Consider the following 23,614-nt stretch of genomic DNA (forward strand, 5'->3'; position numbering starts at 1 on the left):
GAAATCAGTGGGAATGTTTTTTGCCCTGGATCTTTCCGTGGGGTACTCCGAAGCACCTTGAATGTGCCAGGAGGAAATTTGAAAACACTGACGGGCAGTGGGGTGGTAGAATGCTCGGAGATCTCCAAGTAGTGCATAGGCGGGCCCGGGGGCACCGGAAACAGTGTGGCTTCTATTCCTCTAATGTCAATTTTACCTGCTTGTTTTATGAAAAATGTCCATTTTCCTTGTGGTAACTAAAACTATTTTTAGAAAAGATTGAATGTGGCTATGTTATGGAATAAAATGCACAGTTTTTAGGTAAAACGCAAAAAGGCAGAGAAAGAGCATGCTTCTGCAGAGTCTTGACAATTAAGGCAAGAGGGGTGGGAAGTTTGAGAAGCCCTGGGCTACAGGCCGCAGAGAGTGTTCCTTAAGGGAGTGGATGTGAGTGGAGAGTAGAACCGACTGTGGACCGAGAGCAGGAGGGCCTGACCTTTTCCTACATGTTCCTGAAGTGGGGCTGGCGGGGTTTCCAGGGCCCTCAGATGGAGGGGTTGGTGCCTAAGGATAGGTTTTGGTACTAGCGTTTTGGAAGTGTCAGAAGGAAGGTAAGTGTGTCCAAATTTCTTGGCTTAGGACAGAGCGGGACTCTCTGTGGACCAGCTGGGAGTGTTGGTTGGGATAAGAGGGGAGAGAGACTTGAAGATTTGAGTGAGATGTTATGAGGGCCTGGTTTGAGAATTGTGCAGAAGTGGAAAAACAGAAGAAGCAAAGGAAGGAGCAAGGAAAAGGAAGGATTAGCGTTGTGGGTGTACTGTACCTCTGTCTAAGCCCCAGCAAGGGACTGGGGAGGCGGGAAGGGGAGGAAGGGGTGAGTACTTGTGTGCCATGGTCAGTAGCCCTGAGATCTTCTTGGAGTATGTTCCTTAGGTAGCAAGAGACATCCTGACGGATCAAGCAGATATTTGTTAGAACACTCTCCTTTTGACGCTCTCAAAGCACTTTTATATTCATCAAATCAGATTCTGCCTCTGCCTCAGCAATTCCCACCAGCTCCTCTGGGAACTGTATTAATTCTTTCAGGTCTCCTGGGCTGCAGCACATTCAGCTGAAGTACATAACTGATGCAGTATCTTATTAAACATTCATTTTTAAATAGTTTGCAGCCTAGCAGAATTCCTGTGTGTGGTTGAGCATTTTCCTAGCTGCCTCTCAGTTTTGGGGGCTCCTTTCTGGGATGAAAAAAAATAGGAAACAGCTGTGCTCTGCCACTGGCGTATGGGCTGTTTTAGAACTGGAAAGAGGCTTAGAGTCTGCAAGAGCATCCTGTAGCTTTCAGATGAAAGATGCGGCATAGAGCATTTAAAGACTTGGCCAAGACCACACAGTGGGTGATGGAACTGAATCTCTGGTTTTCTGGTCCCAAGCTGTGATCTCACATTCCACCAAAGTTAAGCCTGACCTTTAACTTTGTCATCCCATCTTCAGGAGAGTCAAGGACTTAATCTCGTTTTATGGGAGATTCTGAGCCATGGAGAAGTGTAGCAAATCAGGGCCTTATGCATCAGGAGTGACCAGGCTTCTGATGAAGGCATGAAGAAGGAAGAGATCAGTAATTTCCAGCAGGCATTTGGAGTGCGATTTGGGGATCTAAATATTACCACGGATTCCTCTTCCCTTCTGAAATTTTGACCGAAGGAGCAATACACAAAAAACAGTGGCCTTATTGCGAGTGAAATTTCTATATTGATTAGGGACCAGCACATTTATTCAGTGGAGACATCCGGCAAATCAGAATGAGAGGAGGTGGCTTGAGGATCAGGCTGGGGGTGGTCCGAGCTGGCAGGGGCGTGGCTTGGGCTCTTTCCTGACTGACCCATCTGACTGCAGGCAAAGCAGCAGAAACAGGGAGCGGGCTCATAGTTGAGCACATCCTTGCTATGCAGTGACCCTCCCCACTATGAATGTCAGGCCTGACCTGCTAGACCAGCAGCTGTTCCTCCCTGGAAGAGGGTATTAGAAAGGGAGTTTTGAGATGTCCAAGCAGGTATGGGTGGAGGCACCCTCTTCTCCTATGGACTGAAACTGCCTTCTGGGAATGACAACCCCACTTCAGAGTAAAGAAGCAAAAGGGAATCAGGAAATGACAAGAGGAAGGAGAGACAGGACCTTTTCAGAGAAGTCAAGATTAGAGAAAGATTTGAGAGGGGATGGAGAGGAGAGGAATGAAAGGGTTCGTTGGCTCAAAAATGCTGAAAGCAATTGGATGCTCCTTATTATGATTGGGACCTTCCGAGTTGGTCTTGATGGAAGAGTCAGAGAAGCCAGCAGCGATAACACTGAGGGGGGTGCAGGTGATGTCGAGAGGAGTTGGGTTAATGGGGTGGTGTTTTGAAAAGCCTGGATGTGTTAAAAAAAGGGAAGTGATTGAAACGTGAACAGCCCTTCATTCCATTAGTAATCCATCAAGTTGGCTAGTGCCTTTGCCACCTGTTTCTTTTAAAGCCGAACACCAAGTTGGTTTGTTTGGCTCTGGAGAGGCAGTCGTGGGACATTGCCTAAATCTTCACCTTGCTTGCTTGAGTGTGCCCGTGGTATTATGGCCACAAAGTCTGAATCTCCCCAAACAGACGAGACCTCTCTGTGCCTCGCCCCTGCTGCTCCCCCGCCCCCCTCCCCCCTCCCCCCACCAAAAGATGAAGTTCATTCCATAAAGCCTAGAACATATCCATGTTTTCACTTCTAAACTGGTGACATGACATTGCCCCTGTGGATAAGAATGGTAGTAAATTTAATTAGCAGTTAAATTGAACACCCCTCTTGCCATTTTTTTTTTTTTACCTTTCCCTCAGTCTACTTGGCTCAACCAAAAGAACAAAGCTTTTATAATAATCGAAATGTGTTAAGTGACAGATTTTTCGTGGCGTTAATTTAATTTACAACGAAGGTGTTAATTTTCGCTTCAATCAGTGGGTGGCCTTGAGATATAAGTAATTTAGAGGTGAAAATAATGCTTGATGTAAGTAAGTTCTAATCTCCCCTTGGTTTGGCTATTTTGATTCTGTCCCAATGGAATGCTCTCTGGTTGTAGTAACAGCCCCTGGTAAATCAGACACATGCACTAGACCTTTACGTTTCTGCTCAGTGTCCTCATCTCCTCGTCCCATTTCCCCCTAATTCCTAACGACTCCTTGGCAAAGAGGCAAAGCTTAGATGTTAGCTACGTCTATCCATGTGGGTTACTGCAAGGGCTTCGCTTTATATGTTATTTCTACACACACCTCATTTCCTCTACTAGATTGTAAGTTCCTTGAGGACAGATTTTTTAAAAATATGTTTATATGTATGTGTGTATTTTAAATAACAAACACTTCTCCGTAGATGGTTTATAAAAACGTCTTTTCATTGTAGAGCACCTAGAAAGTACATTAAAGTTTAAAGAAGAAAATAAAAGTCTCTCTAAATCCTATCACTAGGAGTAACCATTATTGACACTTGGGTCTGTTTTCTTCTAAGATCTATTTATTTAGTTATAAATTCAGGATTACACTGTGTATATGGTTTTACTTATTGTACTTTGCGCTCTGGGGGCTTTCTTAGTAAGAGGACCTAGATTTTTTTTTTAATTCTGAAAAAAATCTCAGCCATTATCTGTTGGATAATTTCCTCTCCAACATTATCTCTGTTCTCTCCATATGTAGTTTCTCAGTCAATTCTCCATGTATCTTAAACATGTTTTTCCACAGTTCTCTGTCTCTCCGTGCTGTGCTTGGGAAGGTTTCTTCAGTTCTGTATTTCTGTTAACTAGCTCTTTTTATTTGTGTTTAGTCTATTATTTTTCTGTGTGTTTTTAATTTCAACAATGTTCATTTTTTTTCCCAAGATAAGTAATTGGTTCCTTTTCATACTTTCCTGCTTTTTTTGTTTGTTTGTTTCATTAAAAAAAAAATACCTTCTTACTTTGTGGATGTAAATCCCTCCTCTGTCCCTTTGAGGATTTAAAAAGTTGCTTATTATAAAGTTTTTCTCTGATTACCCTAGCATCTTTGTTTCTTCAGTTATGAATTCTTCCATTTTGCAGAGTCTGATCATTGGATGTTATCACGCATTCTCTAAGTTTTAGTTTGTGAACTTATTTTCAAGGCAATTTTATGATTTCTTCTGCCTTAAATCTATAAGGCTGTATGCTTTTGAACCAGAGCTCATGTCAACAGCTCGGCTCAGATCTCTCTTCCTTCCCTACGTATTCTGTGGTTCAGGCTTGGGTCCCAGTCTCATGTAGGTGACTTTGTTTTGGCTCCTTAATTTTGGCTGTGATTCATGGTGGATGTTGTAGATGTTCCAGCCCCATTCATAGCTAATGGCCTGGTTCCAGGTCCAGTTCCCCTGGGTGGATGTTGGGGCCTCTGCTCATATCAGAACCGTTATCCTGTGGACCATGTGTCTTTGATTCCTACTTGTAATTGCTGAGTCCCATCTTTTGATTCATTTATCTTTAGGGAGTCCTCTTTATTTTTGATCTGTGATTCCCTTTTTTAATTTGAAAGCAGTACTATGTAAATTTTAAAATATCTGAAGATTTTTCTATAAATTCTATGTTTTAGGAGCAGAAGAGTGGGGTTACTGAGTGTGTTCACTCTGATTTTGACTTGGTTATTTTTCACAACGTGCTTTGGCTTTTTTCAAACTTGATTATATATTTTTGGAATTTTCCCTTATCATTAAATAGACTTCCCAGACATAGTTTGAAATGGCTGCAGAGTATTCTGCTTATACTATAATTATTTTAAATATTCTTCTTTTATCCTACCTTTGGTAAGGCTAATTTCTAGTCCACATGTACGTCCTTTTTGGCAACTTGTGCTGATCTTGCCCTTTGCATTTGTTATTTGGTATATATGTTTGTTGATTGAATGAATGAAGTCATTGGTTCCGGTGCCAGCTTGCTGTGGTTTCTGGGCAAACTTAGCACACTGTGGGTCAGGGCTTTCCATGCAGTGTTTGTTCCCTAAATGCCAACTGATTTCATAAGTGTGTGCCAAGGCTCCTCTCTAGTGGGCAGATAATTACTAGCCATCCTGGGGATTAACAGAAATTTGGGGGTTCCATACAAAAGGACCTCCGTGTAGTGCCGCTGAGTAACAGCTCATCAGCAGGAGGTGGAAGTTGGTGCCCTTGTAACCTTGCAGCTCCTGAGTTTGGATGTGAGTGACAGGCCTTTCCATTAAACACTGAAAGCTCATAGAAAGGGCAGACACACACATCAGAATGTTGGTGGAGCCCACTCAGCTCCTGTTATAGAGGCATCAGGTAGTTCCTAAGAGAGTGAGGATTCATATCTTTAGCCCACTCGATGAGGTAAGTCAGAGGCAATCGTCTACTCCTCCTCATGTAAGTCATCGGAGAGCAACAGGTATCATCACCTGAGAGACATGACTGACTTTCCAGATGGCCCCTCAGGGGTTATTGGTGATCCTCTGGACCCTTGGTAGCCGTAGCCTGCTGGGTTTGGATCTTCTCTTGGTTGCCATGGGTATAAAATGCTTCTCTACGTAGAGTGAAGGGTGGAGAGGAGGGTGGAGGGAGAAGAGAAGGGGAGGGGAGGGGAGAAGTACAAATAGAATCTTGGGTTTGTAATAAAGAGTTCGTGGATTCTGATTAAGGTCATCATGACAACAAGAGGTTACGATGTTTTTAACCGGTGTGTTTTGTTTTCCTGCACTCCCTTTGATTATTTAAATTTGACTTGCCAACATTTTAAAGTTAGGAGACATCACATTTTTTAAAGAAAATCCAAATTTCATGCTTCTTTGTAAAAATCAGAAGGCCTGGTGTAATTGGGTCCACTTTTCCCTGTGGTCGGAGATGAATAGCAACCCCCATCCACCCCACACAGGGAAGGTACTCTTTCTTTTTCTGGTCCTCAACTTGCCCACTTCATGTTACAGACTTGGTCCTGAGGCACTGGGGGTTGAGGTCCCTGATGTAGATGAAGAAAGTAGCTTGTCTTTGTTAGGAGGGCCTTTCCCAGACATTCCTTTCCCAAGAGCTGCTCCTTGGTAGGTGGCAAATTCATGGTGTGTACACGGTCACACTGCTGTGTTCACTGCCACCATCATTAACCTAGGTCCTCTCCCAAATCTGAAAAATTTATAGTCTTCAAGAAAAGACTGGTGAGAAACATAGCAAAATCTGAACATCGGTTATCTTTAGGTTGTAAATTCATGTTTGTTTTAACCTTTTATTAAAAATGTCATTATAAGATGGTGAATGAATTGGTCCTTGAGTCAGAGTGTCTGGGTTTAAATTCAGGCTTCGTCACTCACTAGCTGAGTGATCATGAAGAAGTTCCTTAATGATTCTGGGCCTCAGTGTCTTCATCTTTAAAATAAGAACAGTATAGTACCTACTTCATAGAGTCGTGAGAATTAAATAATGACTATCAAGTACAAAGCTCATAATATATACTTATTACAGGAATGCTATATTTTTGTGTGTATATTTTGTAGTTTTATTTTTCTCTAATGTACATGCACTTTTGAATAATAAGAAAAAATGATGAAGGGCAATGTGGCGATATGAGGGTATCCCCTACAAGACACTGTGAATGAATCGCACAGAGGCCCAAGGAGTGGAGAGTCCAGCATGAAATGACTCCTGTTTTCTTAACTGGGACAACTAAAAGCTTCCTTTGAGTTCTTAGGACTTGCCATGAGCTTTGATCCTAGCGAACTGAAGATTAATTGTGGCCGATGTGAAAATGACAGTGAGAGGAGACTGTCTCAGTGTTCTTTGCAGTAAATAACTCCGCCAGTTGGATCAGATGTTTGCACGGGGCTTAGGGCTTTAAGGTGTAGACATATATAGTTTTTCGTTTTATCTCTGTCAATGATTAAGTAACTCAGTGATGGCCTAGGGAACTCGGCAGGCCCAAATGAATTTGATTAAAGAATCCTTATGTTCAGATGAGGAAATAATGGTCCAGATTTTTGTAGTGATTTATTTAGCCACACAACGAGAACCTAGGTCTTTGGGGGCTTAATTCTGGTCATATTTTATTGCCCTTTTGAGTTAACAATTATGAATCCACTTGGTTTAGAGAAGGGGCTTAGATTCAAGAGCGAGAACAGATTTTGATGTTAATATTTTGGTTGTCTTAACTGAAATGATTAAGAAGTTAGATTTTGGAATTAAAATTTAAAACTGCCTTTCCAGATTGAAATGATGAACCCATACTACAGACTACACTGGAGGGTTTTAAGAAGAATTTACGCTTTTTCAGAAAGGGGGGATGAATGTGGCTTTCCAACCTACGTGAGAATGATTTTTGCAAGGGTCGTGAACTGGTGGACTACTTGCTGACTCTAACTCGTAGATGTATTAATATTTTCTTACCAGCGTAGTATTTAAAGTACTTGAATTTTAATGTCTTCCGATGAGTCACATTTTCATCTTCACTACAGCCCTCCTTGCTCCCTGTTATTTCTAGCCAGATTCACACACTTAGGTTAACTGCATGGTCTCTGCAAGCATTTGAGATTGTGATCCCCAATCACACAATTTTTATTGGTTTATTTGCTCGTTGGTTTTGCATCGACCAGATGATCAGCAGATTCTAAGTAGTGATATGGCTGTTAGAAAAGTGAAGGCCACGTTTCTAGAAATGTAACGTCCAAATCAAGAGTAGCTCCATTATACTTTTTATGTTGTTAGGAGTGCTTTCAGCTGCACGTAACAATATTTGACCAATGGTGACTTAAGCCATTTAGTTATTTTGTTTAAGAAGGAGTCCTCGGTCTGGTTTAGTGGCCTGATAGCCCATCAAAGACTCAGGTCCTTTCCATTCTTCTGTTTTGCTTTCCTCAGCTGTTGATTCGTCTTGGTCACCACATTTTCACATGCCAGCGTTCAAAACAGGAAGAAAAAGGGAGAGCGAAAAAGCTAGTGGCAGAGACTTCCCTTACAGTTCATTGGCCAGAACCAGGTCACGTGCCACCCTTTGACCATCACTGGTAGAGAATAACAATCAAGATTCTTCTCCAAGAGTGGTTAATCGCCACTGCAGCAAAATTTGCCTCTCTTAGCAGGGGCATAGAAGCCATGGCCAAGAGGTATATAACTAATGATGTCTTCAGCAACACTAACACCATTATCTGTAGACTTGACTTAGTTCTGAGGAGTAATATTTAAAGATAGGTGTTGGAAAACTGCAATGTGTCCAGAGGAAGGACCTCTAGGACTGTGTGGGATCTAAATGACATATGATAAGAATCTCAGAAGGAATATTTAGGGAAGTTCAACCTGGAGAAGACAAATCTCAGAGAGGACAGGAGAAATTGTTCAACGGTTACATGGGCTATTAGCGGGTAGAAGGTTTAGTTTTAGTTTAGTTTAGTTTTGTTTTTCTGGGGACAGAACTAAGGCCAGAGGATGAAATTATTATATAAAGTTTCAGCTTGATATGAGAAATAAGCTTTGGCAATTCAGGCTTAATAGCAGACCGTGATGTTTTATAGAATTATAGATGTGACTGAGCTGAGAGTGACTGCCCATCTGTTAGGATCGGGCTGGAGAGATGGACTCACGTTGGAAAGATTGCATTGGGCCACCATCTCTGAGGTCCTTTTTAACTCAGAGACTGCACCTCTCAAATCCTTGAATTTTTTTTTAAATCCCCCAGTCCTGTTACTTTAGGTCCATGGATTTGGCTGAAAATCAACATCCTCACTTTCTGCAAGTGTATGAGTAATTCAGTTTAAATTTGCCTGGCATGGGGGAGGAATTTATGAGCCCTGCATCATCGAGTCAAATCCCCAAAGGACTTTATATCATCCTGAAGGGTAGACGACATTTGAAAAGCAGAAAAACCTATGTATATATCGACTCACACACATTTATAAATATAAACATAAGTAGGTCAGCCGACATCATATTTACTAGTAGAAATGTTTTTGGCTAAGAAGCACGTCTACAGAAGATGGTGTTTAGAATAATTGCCAACGATCTCCAAATGGGGAGCGTTTGCAGTTGCATCCAGTTAATCATGATTACTTATTAAAGTATATTCACATTTTTTGCACATCTTATTGTAGTAATGCTTTTATAGTCTAAAAGGATAATCAGAACCTTCTGTGATTTTTCAATTGTCAAATTATTCTTTTTCGCTCGTTGTACTCCCCTGTGTTTTGAACATTTGCTTATGGCAGAATCTGCTCCGGGTATTATCCTGTTGCTTATCTACTTCCCCGATTTCCCCCTCACATCTCCCAGAGAAAAAAACAAAACCTGAAAGTGCTTTCCAAATGCTTTGTCTTTCCATTCAAATTTTACAACGTTCCGTATGATGAACATGGATATGTTCTTTTGAATTATTTAATTATTAGAGATAGATAATCATGTGCAAGGTAAAAAGGAAAATCCAAATAATACAATACAGCATTCAGAGAAAGAATATTTTCTGAATGTGTTTTCACATACACATTCCTGTCCACGGAGGTGACCATGTTACCCATTCAAAGAAAAAAAGTTATTATTAAATTGGAATGGTGGTTGGTTTTCATTTGTAATTTTTGTTGAAGTTGGTGTGTTAAAAGACTTTTTACTCTTTTAAATCTCACTGACTTAAAAGAGGTTAATGATTTTCCATTGGTCCCCAATGGTGCCTATTTTCACTGAACAAAATAAAACTCGTTCTAAAATATAAGATCACTTCTGAAAATCACTTGCACCTCAAAGCTAGGCCCACATACTCACCCAAGGAATTTAAGATAATTTGAGGTGATTTGGGGGAAAGTCATGATCACTTTATACACTAATAAAAACTATGGACCTTTCCCATAGGAATGCACATTCAGGAGCATTCATTCAACATTGTGTACAATTTTAGAGGCTCACAGACTCTCTAAACCCCATTCATAGATTTCCTTAGAATTCATTAATTTATTGGTTTATTAGTATGTTCATTCTTCGAGCTTTTATTGAGCCCATACCCTAGGCCAGAATATTCTGTAGGTATATCTGTAATAAAATTATTTGCTTTGTTGTAACTCAGAATCTCATTGAAGGAGACTTGCAGATAAAGCCCAGAGAGAGGCATCTGTTGGGGTAGGTTGGAGGGCTGTTGGAATTTAGAGGAGGGGCCTCTCATTCAGAGGTCTAAGGCTGGGGAGTTTGGCAGAGAAGATGCTCAGAGAACTGGGATCTAGGGTCGCATTTGAGAGCTCCTTATCCAGAAGAGTCTGGCCTCCCATGTGCGTGCCCCTGCAGGTTGCATGCAGCATAGTGGAGGATGCTGGCTCATGGCAGAACAGGTACCAGTTTACAGCCTAGGCCTTTCCCTTCTCTTGACAAGGCTGCCAGGCTTGAGTATTGTTTTGATAGCTCCTGAATTTTCCTGTGGATGGCAGTTCTCACAATCAACACGTCGAGCTTTTGGCCGATTTCTGTTTTGTTGTCACAAATGGCTGAATGTCTCCTGCTCTCTCTTGTCTCTTCCAAATTAGAAAACTAGCCAGAAAGAGTGAGTGGCATTTGAAATCTTTATTGTCCTGCATGTCTGGAGTCCTCAGGCTGAAAAACATATTTTCCACATGAGTTGTTTTCAAGCTAAGATATTTGTAGGGCTGAGGAAATGCAGCGCCGGTTGACTTGGGTGAACAGAGCCAGAGCCACAGGAAGAGGGTGTTGGGCGGTACAAAATGACAGGCTGGCTTCCACCAATGGGATTTCGAAGACGGCAGGCTCTGAGTTTCATGGTCAAATTTCACTTCAGTTAATTGCTGTTTGGTCTTGCTTAATTAGTACTCGTTTTCTTTTCTTTTTAAAAGCTTTTTGGAAGCATTCAAAGAAATACGTTTATCGTGGAAAATTTCAAACACATACAAATGTAGAGGGAAGAGTATGATGAGCCCTCGTGTAGCCACCACCTGGCTTCAACAGTTACTAACACGTGACCGTTCTGATTTCATCTGTAACTTCACCACTCTCCTTGTCCCCTTGCCACGGGATCCTTTTAAAGCAAGTCCAAGGCATCGTTATATTTCATCTACTATTATGTCAGTATAAATGTGTATAGTATAAATATATCGGTATAAATCTATCAGCGTATACCTCAGAAAAATAAAGATTTTAAGGACTGTAAAAAGTAACTTCGGCAAATATCAAATTAATCTAATGAATGCATGCTTTAGAGGGTTAGTGAGACCCAGAGAAGTATAAAGAAAATAGAGATCACCTTTGATCTCACCGTCCCCAGACGACTGCTAGTGACATTTTGATATATTTCCTTCTAGTCTTTTCTATACTTTATACACAAACACATACATACATATTGATTACATAAGTTCATATATAGCTTTAATTTACTTAACAGTGTATCAGAAGCATTACATATTATTTCTAAGCATTTTTATCTGCTACATTTTCTATTTTGTGGACGCATCATGATATACTTGATAATTTAGATTTCTTCAAATTCGTTGATGTTAAAAACAATGCCTCATTGAATATCTTCCTAATGAAATATCTTCCTAATGCAGATTATTGGTTTTGAATTGAACCGCATGGCTGAAATTACTGGGTGACCATACATGAAGCATTTTAAGGTTCTTGATGCATACTAGTAATTGGTTTCCAGAAAGATTGGACCACTGGACACTTTCAATAGCTGTGTTAACGTATCTCTGTTGTCTAACTCTGACCAGCACTTGAAACAGAAATTTTTCTAATTGGTTCATTGAAAATGTTGTTTCATTGTTTTAGTGGCATCTCTTATGGCACCTGCTATGGAATATATTTTAAATTAGTCACACTTTTATATTCCCTAGGTGTTGCATATCTCAACCTCTGTGATATTTCTCATCGTGTAAATGGAAAACCTCAGAATATGATAGATTCCAATATAAAGTACAGTGAAATAATTTGAATTTCTAAAAAATAATATTTTGAAACCTGGCAGGGAGTTCTATGATTATTTATTCTTAGTCACCAGGCATTGCTCAACTGCGTGTCTGTATGAATGTTACTTTAAGAATTGCTTTTAAATATAAATTTTTTCAGTAGAAGATCATTTTGTGGAACTTGACTATTATGGTCTGCCAGGAAGTGGTAGAGAACCATATCCTAGCGGGTGTGAGATGTACTCATGTCACAGGCTTTCTGGTGAATGGTAGGGATGTGAAGCCATGATTCGTTCCTTTCTTTAGAAAAGCAAAGGCAGGCTGAAGATGTGACAGTAAGTAATTGCCCTGTGATCTGAAAGGGATATTGCATGGGCAACAAGAAATAATTGCTCTCCTTTTCCATGGCGGGGGTGGAGCCAGCAAAACAAGTCATAAATAAAAGTAGGAGGGATTTAGGGTTGATATTAACATTTAACCACCAGCACAGCATGACCACTGTTACAGACTGAATGTTTGTGTTCCCCCTAAAATTTGTATGTTGAGATCGTAATCCCCAATGTGATGGTGTTAGGATGTGATTCAACCGAGGGTGGAGCCCTCATGATTAGTGTCCTTATAAAAGAGACCCCACAGAGCTCCCATGCCCCTTCTGTCGTGTGAGGACGCAGAGAGAAGACAAGCTCCCTGTGAACCAGGAAGTGGGTCATCACCAGACATTGAATCTACCAACATTTTATTATTGGACTTCTAAGCCTAGAACTGTGGAAAACAAATTTCTGTTGTTTATAAGCTGCCTAGTCCATGGCGTTCTGTTATAGCAGCCTGGACTAAGATCATCACTGACCCATCAGAGTACACAACCCCTTTGTAAGATCCCAGAGCCCCTATGGTATCAGGCATTATTAGTCTTTTAGTGGCTGGTTATGGGAAGGTGGGGGGTTCGTGAGGGAGGGGCTGCGTGTCAGAGACTTGAAGGCCCTGAGGCTGTGGGCTATTCACAGTGGAAACTGAAGCATTTCAGTATTTTAATAACCAGTAAGGTTGTACCCATGTATGTCAGTTGGTTATCAGACTAGAATATTAGTGAGATTTCTTGTGTCTTTTCTGCTAAAGCATATGCAGTGAGTTTTTCAAGAAACTGTCCAAAACAGGATAGAAGATGTCTGTTTCCTCTGCCATGTGTCAGCCGTGCCCTGAAATGGGGAGATGGGGCTGAGAACATTTCAAAGCTTCCTTTCTTAAAATGTGGAATAGAAATATGCTTCTGTCTGCTTCTGTCTTTGAGCCCAGTACTTTTCCCTTCTCTCCTGTGAGTTAATTTTCCAGCTGTACGCCGCAGGCACTCCTCCCTCCCATGGAAAGAAGCAAATATGGGAGCTAAAGCCATCTTTTCCTTCCACCACCCACACCCCACCCCTCGCTCCTTGCCTTCCAGGGCAAGACCTTCGCCAGCAACTCGTGTTTTCATTGGGGTTGAATGAAAGGGCCTGTTTCAGTCTCTGGTTTTGGCGTGTGACATGGTCATTGTGGAAGCATGAAAATAATCTTGTACTCGCTGGAAATACTCTATGGCCAAAATAGCTTTGTTAAAGGTAAACTTTCAAAAGATGGCCATGGATGCGTCTTAATGGGATCAGGTACTTGATTCGCTTAGGTTTGTGGCTTCTCTCCCTCTTTCAGAGTGGGGAATTCTCTATCCCCATCTACTCATCCCCTGGTGCGAAGAGCTTTTCAAATTCTAGTGGTTTCCAGGGAAAAGAGGCATGCCTCTGGCTTCATCTGCGAGTAGGAGGGATATGTTAGAGTGTTATGGGCTGACTTTTGTTCCTCTCCAAGTCAAATATTGATGTCCTACCCCTACCCCCAGTACTTCAGAATGTGACTGTATTTGCAGATAGGGTTTTGAAAAAAATAATTAAGGTAAGATGAGGTCATAACTTAGGTTAACATGGGCCCCGGTACAATATGACCGGTGTCTTTATAAGAAGAGATTAGGACACAGACACGCACAAAGGAGAGACCACGTGAAGCCACAGGGCGAAGACGGCCACCTGCAAGCCAAGGAGAGAGGTCTCAGGAGGAACCAACCCTGCCGACACCTGGGTCTCAGACTTCCAGCCTCCAGGCCTATGAGAAAATCAGTTTCTGTTGTTTAAGCCGCTCAGTCTGATGGCGCTCGGTTTTGGCAGCCCGAGCAGACTAATACCACGATGTGGGGAGGTACTTCAGAGTCCATTCCAAGCCGGCCTCATGCTCTTCGTATACTCCCGAACAGGGAGGGAGCTGAGATGATCCAGCTGAGGGCCCAGCCCGCCTTTTTACTAACTGTGTGCTGCTCCCAGTGGGGTTTCCGTTCCTGCAGTGGGGCTGCCACATCGAGGCGCTCACTCCTTGTCTTGGAATCCTTCCCAGAGCTCATAGGACTTCCAAGTTCAGTGCTTTCTACAATTTTTTTATTTTTTTATTTTTTACTCAAATAGCCCTATGGGGTGTGGTCAACAGAATTATGGCCCCCCCCAAAGATGTCCTAATCCCTGGAAGCAGTGACTGTGTCACCTTATATGGCAAAAGGGTCTTTGCAGATAAGATTAAGGATCTTCAAATAGGGAGATTCTTCGGGAATATCCAGTGGGTCTAATTAATCACAAGGAATTTTAGGAGAGGGAGTCGGGAGCGAGGGAGAGGGAGATGTGGTGACCGTAGCAGAGATTGGAGTAATTTGCTTTGAAGGCGGAGGCGGGGCTGTGAGCCAAGGAATTCAAGCGCCCCCTCGCCCCAGGAAAAGGCCCGGAAGCACATCTTCCTCTGGAGCCTCCTGAAGGAGTGCAGCCCTGTAACACCTTGAGCTTAGTCCAGTGAGGCCCATTTCAGACTTCGGACCTCTAGAACTGTTAGAGAACAAATCTGTGTTGCTGTAAACCATTGCGTCTGTGGCAGTTTGTTCCTGCAGCCACAGGAAGCCAGTGCAGGGCGGGAGTCTGAGAAACAGGAGCCGTAGGTCAGGCTGTGTGCGCCCCACATGGCTGTCTCTCTGGCTTCACCTTAAAAATCCACGGAGACAACGCAGCCGACTCATAATGCAGCCACGTCGGTATGAAGGCCAAAGTAATTGAAAAATGACTTACCCGGTAAAGGCGTCAACTTTTCCCTTCACCAAAGAGTCAGCAAAAGTAATGCTCTAGGAATTCCACCGTGTGTGCTCCCTGCATGCGTGTGCACCGCTGGGCCACGCGGGCCTCTGTTCGGGGACCTTAGGAGAGTGTGTGCTTTGGATCCAGACAGCGCAAAACCTGGCTTCTCAGCTTCCTAGCTGTGTGTCCTTGGGAAAGTCATGTAATCATTCGGAGACTCAACTTCCTTTTCTGTGAAATGGGTTAGTAGTGATGTCCATCTTGCAAGGTTGCTGTAAAGGTCAATAATTATCTGTGAAGACTTTGTAGCACATTGCTTGGCACATAAAGTAGAACATACTGTGCAGCGAGCACTGTTCTGGCGTGAATATATTCTGTGTATTAACACCTCTCCTTTTTGCAACAGCATGAGGAAGTAGGTTTCGTTATTCCCATTTTACAGATTAAGAAACTGAGGCCCAGAGAACTTAAGACATATGTCTGAATTCGTATGGGTGGTAAGTGATAGAGCCAGAATTTGAGCCCAGCTAGTTTGGCTCTCGGGCAGGGTTTCTCAAACTCAACACTACTGACATTCTGGCTGGATAATCCTTTGTTGTGGGGACTGTCCTGTGCATTATAGGATGTTTAGCAGTATCCCTGGTCTCTACCCACTAGACTTCATGCCCCCAGTCGTGACCACACAGAATGTCTCTAGACTCTCCTAAATGTTCCCTGGGGGGCATATTTGTCCCTGGTTGAGAACCAGAGCACTGTGGTACTGTCTACACAGCAGGTGCTTAATAAGTGAGGTCTTCATTATACTTTGGGCCCCATGTTTCACAAAATCCTTGGAGCTCTACATAGACACGTGTCAGTTTATGTTCCTACTTCTTTATCTAGCCAGCACCCAGTGGAATGATCCATTCCCCTCTTTAGGGGCTGGTGTCAAGAGCAAGCAGGACTTGGTGTGTGGGGACATCAACACTCATCGTTGGTGTCTCTGGCAGCTGAGGAATGCTGTGGCAGATTGAGTAAGGGCACTGAGCAGATTGCAGAAGCACAGACTCTTGTGCACATAGGTGCTTAATATTCCTTTGAGAAGGATGATTCACGTAGTTCACGCGTTGCCTTACAGGGAGTTGTCTGAACAATTAATGTGTGCATCCAGTAAATTCTTCCCCATCAGTTTCCCCATCACTCTTGGACCTGGATGGGGAAAAAAAGGGGTCAAGAAGTTCAGGGTACCCGGAGAAGAGAAAAGAGGAAGGATGAATTAATAACAAGCTCTCTGTTAATCTGGGCGTTTCTCCAAAATTTATTGAAATCAAACCTTATTTCTTAAACGAATCCGTTAACTTTTATGGTCGCTTTGGGTTATTGCATGCAACACTTTGGAAGAATTCATTAAAGCAGCCAAAATCTCTGGTTCAGCTGCACCCAGGAGAGGCTCTGTTCCCCGACCACACCTCCGCCCCTGAGCAGTTGCACCAGAAATATGAATCATCGGCCACACGGTGACCACACGACAGATCTAGATGGAGCTCTCGATTCTACCTGTTACCAGGAATCCTGTTGAGAACGTGCGTCATGCTGCCTTCTCTTTTGTTCCTGATGCCACATCTGTTGTCCTGGCTGGGGCAGACGTTCGAAGCTAGGTGGCGGCTTGCCCATGTCCTTCCCCATCCACGAGTCCCTGGCCCTTGGTCCACTCCCTTGTGTGGCCTGTGTTCCTGTTCACTTAGTTTGCGGAGACTAAGTAATTTATGATTTACACTTATGACTCGGTCTTTCCCTCTTCCTAGCACCCAGCAGGGTAGGTGCTCCAAAGTTTAAGTAAAGCAGCAGGTTGGTAGAAAGGGCTCCGTCCAGGATTGTAGCTGCTGTAACAAATTGCCACATACTTGGTATCTGAAAAACAACAAGCTTTCACTGTCATGCAACTCCAGAGGGCAGAAATCTGAATTTGGGTTCACCATGCCAAAATCAAGGTGTCGGCAAGGCCACGTTCCGTCTGGAGGCTGCAGAGGAGAAAACGCCCTTGTTTCTATCGGCTTTTAGAGCTGTATTCCTTGGCCTTTGACCCTTCCATCTTCAAAGCCACCAGCATAGCATCTTCCTTCAGTTGTCAAACATCCTATAAGGATCTTGGTGATTTTATTTAGGGCCCACCAAAACATTCAGGATAATATCCCCATCTCTAGATCCTTAATTTAATCACATCTGCAAAAGTCCCTGTTGCCATTTAAAGTAATGTTTACAAATTTGGGGGATGAAGACCTGGGAACCTTGGGGGCCATGGTTTAGAGACCCACAGGGACCATTATAACTGTCTCACTATGGGGGCGTGGCAAGATTGTGCTAAGGAGTTTAGTCGCTTCACCACGTTAATAGGGTGAACTTGGTTGGCAGGCCAGGCAAACTCTGGACCTCAGTTTTCTCATTTGCATGTGAGAAGGTTGGGCCGAGTGCTTTTCCAGCTTTAATATCTTCCCTCCTTTGGGTGAGTTCTGTGCAATGAGAAGAGCTAGTTGTGTTGGAAAAATTTGGAGCTTTGAGTTTGAGTTAGGTAGACCTGGGATTTAATCTTAGCTTCAGTACCTTTCCCTGTCAAAGGGAATACTATATATATAATAAACATATATTAATATATATGAAATAACATTTATAACATATCTTCTTCCTTCCTTCTCCTCTCTGAGCTTCACTTTTCCTCATCTGTAAAATTGGATTGGGCTGAGGTCCATTCCTTGATAAGGGGCCCGCTGCTTCTCGGAAGTCAGGAGTCACTCCAACTTGGCCGATGGTGATCTGCCTGCTGTCTTCTGGGTGGGACCCGTGCCCCTCCCTGCGCAGGTGAGACAGGGCCTTCTTCCTCAAAGCATCCCTAGTAGCTGCACTTCTCCGGATGTGGACCTTCTTAGCCAGAGCTGTGCAGATGCCTTTATCATCTGTACCTGTATCCCAGCCTCCTCCTCTGGGTTACTGCCGCATTCCCCTGGCCGCTCGGTATGCTTCCCACCTTGGTATAAAGTAGAACGTGCTGTGCAGTGAGCCATGAGCACCTCTGAACCTGCCCAGAACCCGTCCCCTTCTGACTCATCCCCAAACTGGTTTTCCCCTGAAAGAAGCGATATCCCTGCTTCTTTCGGTATGTACCCCGGAGTGGAATTGCTGGGTCATGTGGTAATGCTACATTTAACTTGTTGGGGTTTGACCTTTTATTCCCCCCACAATGTTTTTCTTTACATCTTTAAAGAAAATAAATATATTTCAAAAGGAAATGCTATATCACTACCAAAAATAGAATCCAGTTCCCTTGCCATAAATAGGTGGCGACAGTGAACTAATGAAGGAACAAAATCGCAGAAATTAAAAAAAGAAAATCTCAAAAGAAAAATAAAAAAGGGGAAACACAACAGTGCTATTAATATGCAACTAGCTGCTATTTTCTGCTAAGGCTTCGTATATTACACTTTTCTTAAAAAGGAGATTAGCAAGTGTTAGAAAGTCGCTGAAGATCTATTAACACCAAAATGAGATGTTCTCATTAATTAATTAGGAGGATTGAAGGAGAATCGGGGCTTTATCCTGTCTGCTTTAGTGGCATTTCGGGCCTTGTTTGTGTAAGACAAAACCACCGCTGGTACCACATCTGGCCCTCTGGTTGTGTCCGTTCTTCCGTGACCCAGCTCGTGGGGACTCCTTCCTCTGTATGTCGCCCGGTCCGTATCACATTTCACTTGGGCCCTGATTCCAGTCTTCTCATGTCCCTGCTCATATGGTCACCGTCAACCACAGCTCACGCCACAAAAGCAGAGCTCTGAGCACATTACTCCCCACTCTTAAACCTTTGGTGAGCTCTCTGTTTTTTCCAAGGTGAAGTCTAAACCCTTAGGCAGGTACCCATAACCCCCACCATCTAGTCCCCATCATCACCTTCCAGCTTTTTCCTCCATATCGTACCCTCCAGGTAAACTACAGGGCTTTCTCTTCCCCCCACATGCCGCACGGTTCTGACTCTGTTCCTGAGTTCTCTGTCTCCCCCGTCTTCACGTGTGTGGTTCATCTCGGCCGGTCTAACTCTCAGCGTTCTCAACAGAGATCAGATGAGATAAAGCATGTGCAAACTCTGACAACTCTAAAAAGAAATACAAGTGCAAAACATGTCATCGCCAGTCCCGCTTTGTCTTGAGTTCTCTAACTTTCGACTATGAAGGGCTCCAAGATGCCTTTTCCATTGCTTAGGTCCGATGCAATTGCCCTTCCTGCCTCCTTTGCCCGCCGTATCTCTCGTGCTGCGTGAGAGACAGAATGGCCCTCTGTATGACTGGGCATATTCCTTTTCTTTATCTTTGCTGTAACTATTTTCACCTTCTCATCCCTCAGTTCCTATTACACGTGGTTTGAAAGAGCAAATCTGTGCCTGTGGGAGAGACCATCTTGTCATCATAGACTACAAGTGGAGGAAGTCGTAGCTTCACTGGCTCTGTCAAACATATTTTATTTCCTTATTTTTCTTTCCCTATTAGTTGTACCTTTGAATATAGTTCCTCTAATAGGAAGTGACAGTTTAATTATTTGAGTGTTTTAAATTTATATTCCACTACACAGTTGACCACACGTGATGAGCAGGCAGTCCAGTCTTGTGACATGATTCCTTGCCTCTTGCTCTTTGCAGCCAAAGATTTGGGAGGAACCATTCCATGGCTGAGTCCATGAGTGACAAGAGTGGAAAATTACGCTAGGGGACTGGAGCTTTCCTAGAGAGAAAGGAGACAGATCTGCGCGCAGGTGCAGAGGTGGAGTAAGAAAGCTGACAGTTCTTCTGGCCCCAAGGCTAGGCCTTCCCTTCCATTGTTATTCTGTCACTTTAAATGGGTCTTCTGCATGATCGTTTACTCTCTTCTCTTGCCTTAAAATCTTTTGAGCCTTTGAGCTCTTTCAGTTTGAAAAATGGTACCTTAGACCTTTATACCCAACGTCATAATCATTGGTGGTATCAAAGTTACATAATTGAATGTAATTGAAAGTGATAATAGAAAGGATATACTGAATGCAAACCATTAAGCAGATATGGAAGATAAGACTCACAGAGGTTCACGGACTTGCTGAAAGCACCCTCCTTTCGGAGTCCACCTATGGATCTCCTGGCCCATCAGATATTGATTACTGGTGCTATTAAAAGGACCAGGAAGGACATCCTTTTTCCGTGATGGAGGATGGTGATAAAACCTCTTCTCACTGCAGATGCATTGCTTATATCGCTTTGCCTTCAGATGAAATGTAAACTGCTGGCCATACAAATCCTTTACCATGATTTCTGACATCTGCTCACCTCTCTAACCTCTATTCAATTACCTCCCCCTTTTGCAGTTTGCTCTAGTCCTGCATTTCCCACTGAGAGTTCTGAGGAGTACTAGTCCCGGGCAGTTGTTTCCTCCAGAGAAGAGTTTAAGCCAAAGTAAATGAGGAAGATGCTGAATGTCAAGAAACCCTTGGATATTTACAACACTTATTAGCCCATTCAAGGCTCTGAGAAGTCCTGCACTATAAACATCTTTTAAACTGTGTTTAAATTATTTCCTATATTAGTTTGATTACAAAATTCTCTTTTTTTCCCCCATAGAATTTTTGTTCTTGTTGGCTTGATAAAATATAACAGAAACATTGCTTCAACACACCTGGCTTCTTTCATATTTTCTGGTCCTTACTGCTGCTGCTCTTGCCTCCCTTATATCCTTAAAAACTCAATTCAGAAGGCATGCCCTCTGGAAAAGTGGGATTAGGAGCCTTTCCTGTGCCTTTATGCATTTATAGCTTGTGCTGAAGATACATTTTTTGAGGTTAGGGACCGTGTCTTACCCGTTTCTCACCCGTTTCTCTTCACTCCTTCATTGAGTCATTTCATAAATATGGATTGCACTTCCTTTTCCAGGCATACTGCTGAAGACACTAGAGATCCTGGAGGACCAGACAAAGTCTCTTCCCTCAAAGAACATACATTCAAGCGGATGGGGATGCACGCTCAAGGGGATGGGAGCAAAATATGAATTTAGGACAAATATATAATGATAGGTTGTGTTAAGTGCGAAGATAAAAGGAGGGCCAAGAGACAGAGAGAGCAACAGGTGATGCCCTTTGGCATAGGGTTTTCACAAAAGCGTTGTTAGCTAGGATGGCTTAGGGTATGCTATAGAAACAATAGTCCCTATACTTAATGGCTTCTAACAATGAAGGCTTATTTCTCATTCATGCAACATAGTCAGCAAGGGTCAGCCAGGAGCTCTGCTCTACTTTCCTTCAGGTGGGGACCCAGGTGAACAGGGCCCATGTCACATGGAGCATAGCTGGTTGTCATGGAAGGAGGGGAAGGGGTGTGTGGAGTCATTTACTGGCTCTTAAAGGCTTCTGCTCACATTGATTGTCCACAGCTAACTCAAGGGGAGAGGAAAGTGCTCTCTTGCCTTGTGCCTAGAAAGAGAAGGAACTGGAGTGGTTGATGGTACATTAATGAATACACAGAAACCCTCTCCGATATGAGGACAAGTCAGCAGATACCTTAGAGAGGAAAGGAGCCGGGTCGATATGGGGGAGGGCCCTTCTGGGTAGAGGAAATAGCACATGCAGAGATTGTGATCTGCCACTGGGCAAAGTTCTTCATCCTCCCGTGTGCAAAGACCCTGATCCTTCAGGACTCAGCACAGGTGACCAGGCAGTGTTTGCTGAATGAATATTTTGAATTCCAGGACTTTCTGCATTTGTGAGATCTTTCTATTCTAGTTGCCCAAGTGGCAGATACAATTGAGTGTGTATTTGTAAGAACAGACCATATCTAACTCGCCCAAACAAGGTTTTTTTTTTTTTTTTTTTTTTTTTGATATTAAAGTCCTTCCATTAAAGGACTTAGAATTAGTTTAGTGAACTTATCCTTGGCTATGTGGTTTATTTGACCTTTCCTTTGAGGGCTTTTTCTCAATAATCTTATGTTCTGGCCAAGAAACAAGACAGAAACATGTTAAGTCATTCTAACCATATGATGTTTATAAATGCATATAAAAAGAATAATGAATGTTTACCCATGTGTTTGCCTGATGGCTTTATCATACTGTAAATTATTTTATCACTGTCCACATTCCTTGGTACACTTCAGTAGGGCAAGGGTGTGTGTGTCTCTATCCCTGAGTCTCCCCAACACTTTGAACAGTGCCTAGCAAGTGATGGACAACCAGTGCATCCCATACTTGTAGACTGGTTGGCAGAGGAAAGGGAAAGCTATGCGTCTTTTTAAACTATGGTTTGGGGAGAGTTCTGACTTTGACACCATTGACTTTCAAAAAGGTGAAATGGATTTGACTAGAGGGAGAGTGAATTTATCGGGTAAAGGTAGTGGTAGACTGAACACCAAGACAAGAAAGGTGATAAAGCCAGAGAACAATTAGCTGGGGCCACAGTGAACTAGGTCAGAGTGAGTGCTGGTGGGGAGAAGGAACATGCTTCATAGATGAGTAGGATTTCAGTAGTGGAGCAGAGGGAATGATTGCCACATGCGATCCATGGCTCCCAACCATAATTATGTCCATACTAAATGCTAACTTTGGCAAAAATAAGCAATTTTCCTGAGCTCATCCAGCCAGAGAGAACAGCATGAATAAAGACGTAGGTGGCCGAGTACATGGTGTGTGTGGGGAACCATATGTAGGTGGCTGGGTTTGGAACTTGGAGTGTTCGCATTTTAACCCTAACTCCTCTTGATTTGATGCTAATTTGGGGCCAATGGCAATGGCATCAGCCATGTTCTTGGATCTGCCAGGTGTCTTGATTTTCCAGTAATGGCTTGTTCGGTCTTATGGTCTTCTCTTGTTCAGACCACCCACTGTACTGGCTTCCCTGGTGGCCACTGCCATGGAGAGGGTGTCTGAGACAGGCTCACTTGGGCACACCGTGACTTCTTCCCAGGTTGAGTGACAAGTTCAGCATCTCTGTTGGCAGGTTGCTAAGTCAGCAGAAGGTTCTGGGTGTGCAGGCTCAGCATGTATCTTTCTGCTGGTTTGAATGAATGTTTCACCTGAAGCTGCCTTGAGAAAAGCTATAGTGTCTGCTGGGAAGGGTCGAGGGTCAGACAGAGACTTGGAGGTATTTCTTTTTCCCCAAACAAGTTGATATTTTTGTCTGGAGAGGCTTTAATGCTTCAAACTCAAAGGCCTTGAGGGGAACCTCTATGTTAATGGACTTGCAGGTTCTTTGAAAAGCTGAAATTACTGGGCAAACACAAAGGGTAATGACTGCTGTAGTAATTATGATAGAGGTGGCAGGAAACTGTCAGTTGTCCAGCTTGATGCAAAAGTGGAGGCTGGTGATGTTGGCCAAGCATTGATCTTACAGAAAATCCCCCTTTTTCCCTGTAGGTAAGAGATGCTCTAGGAGAACAGCTTTGCAATTTGTGAATTAAGTCTGTAGGGAGTTCCAGAGTTTCGGGAGAATATGTCTGTCCCTTGAAGGGAACGTTTGACTTTCATGCCCCATCATTTACTATTGTGTCATGCATCAGTGCCTTGGTAGAAGTTGTTTCCTGTGTCTAGAATGCCCCTCCCCACCTGACCAGCAAAGTCAAGAGCTGTT

The 23,614-nt window shown here is 43.0% G+C and overlaps 1 protein-coding gene across 10 annotated transcripts in view; it reads left to right on the plus strand.

The window, feature by feature from the left end:
* Window positions 1–23,614, plus strand: part of GRIN2A (glutamate ionotropic receptor NMDA type subunit 2A) — a 522,696-nt gene that overhangs the window by 175,755 nt on the left and 323,327 nt on the right. The gene's annotated exons all lie outside the window — the stretch shown is intronic.

The sequence above is a fragment of the Rousettus aegyptiacus genome, unplaced genomic scaffold, assembly GCF_014176215.1.
Source record: "Rousettus aegyptiacus isolate mRouAeg1 unplaced genomic scaffold, mRouAeg1.p scaffold_m13_p_8, whole genome shotgun sequence".
Classification (NCBI taxonomy): Eukaryota; Metazoa; Chordata; class Mammalia; order Chiroptera; family Pteropodidae; genus Rousettus; species Rousettus aegyptiacus.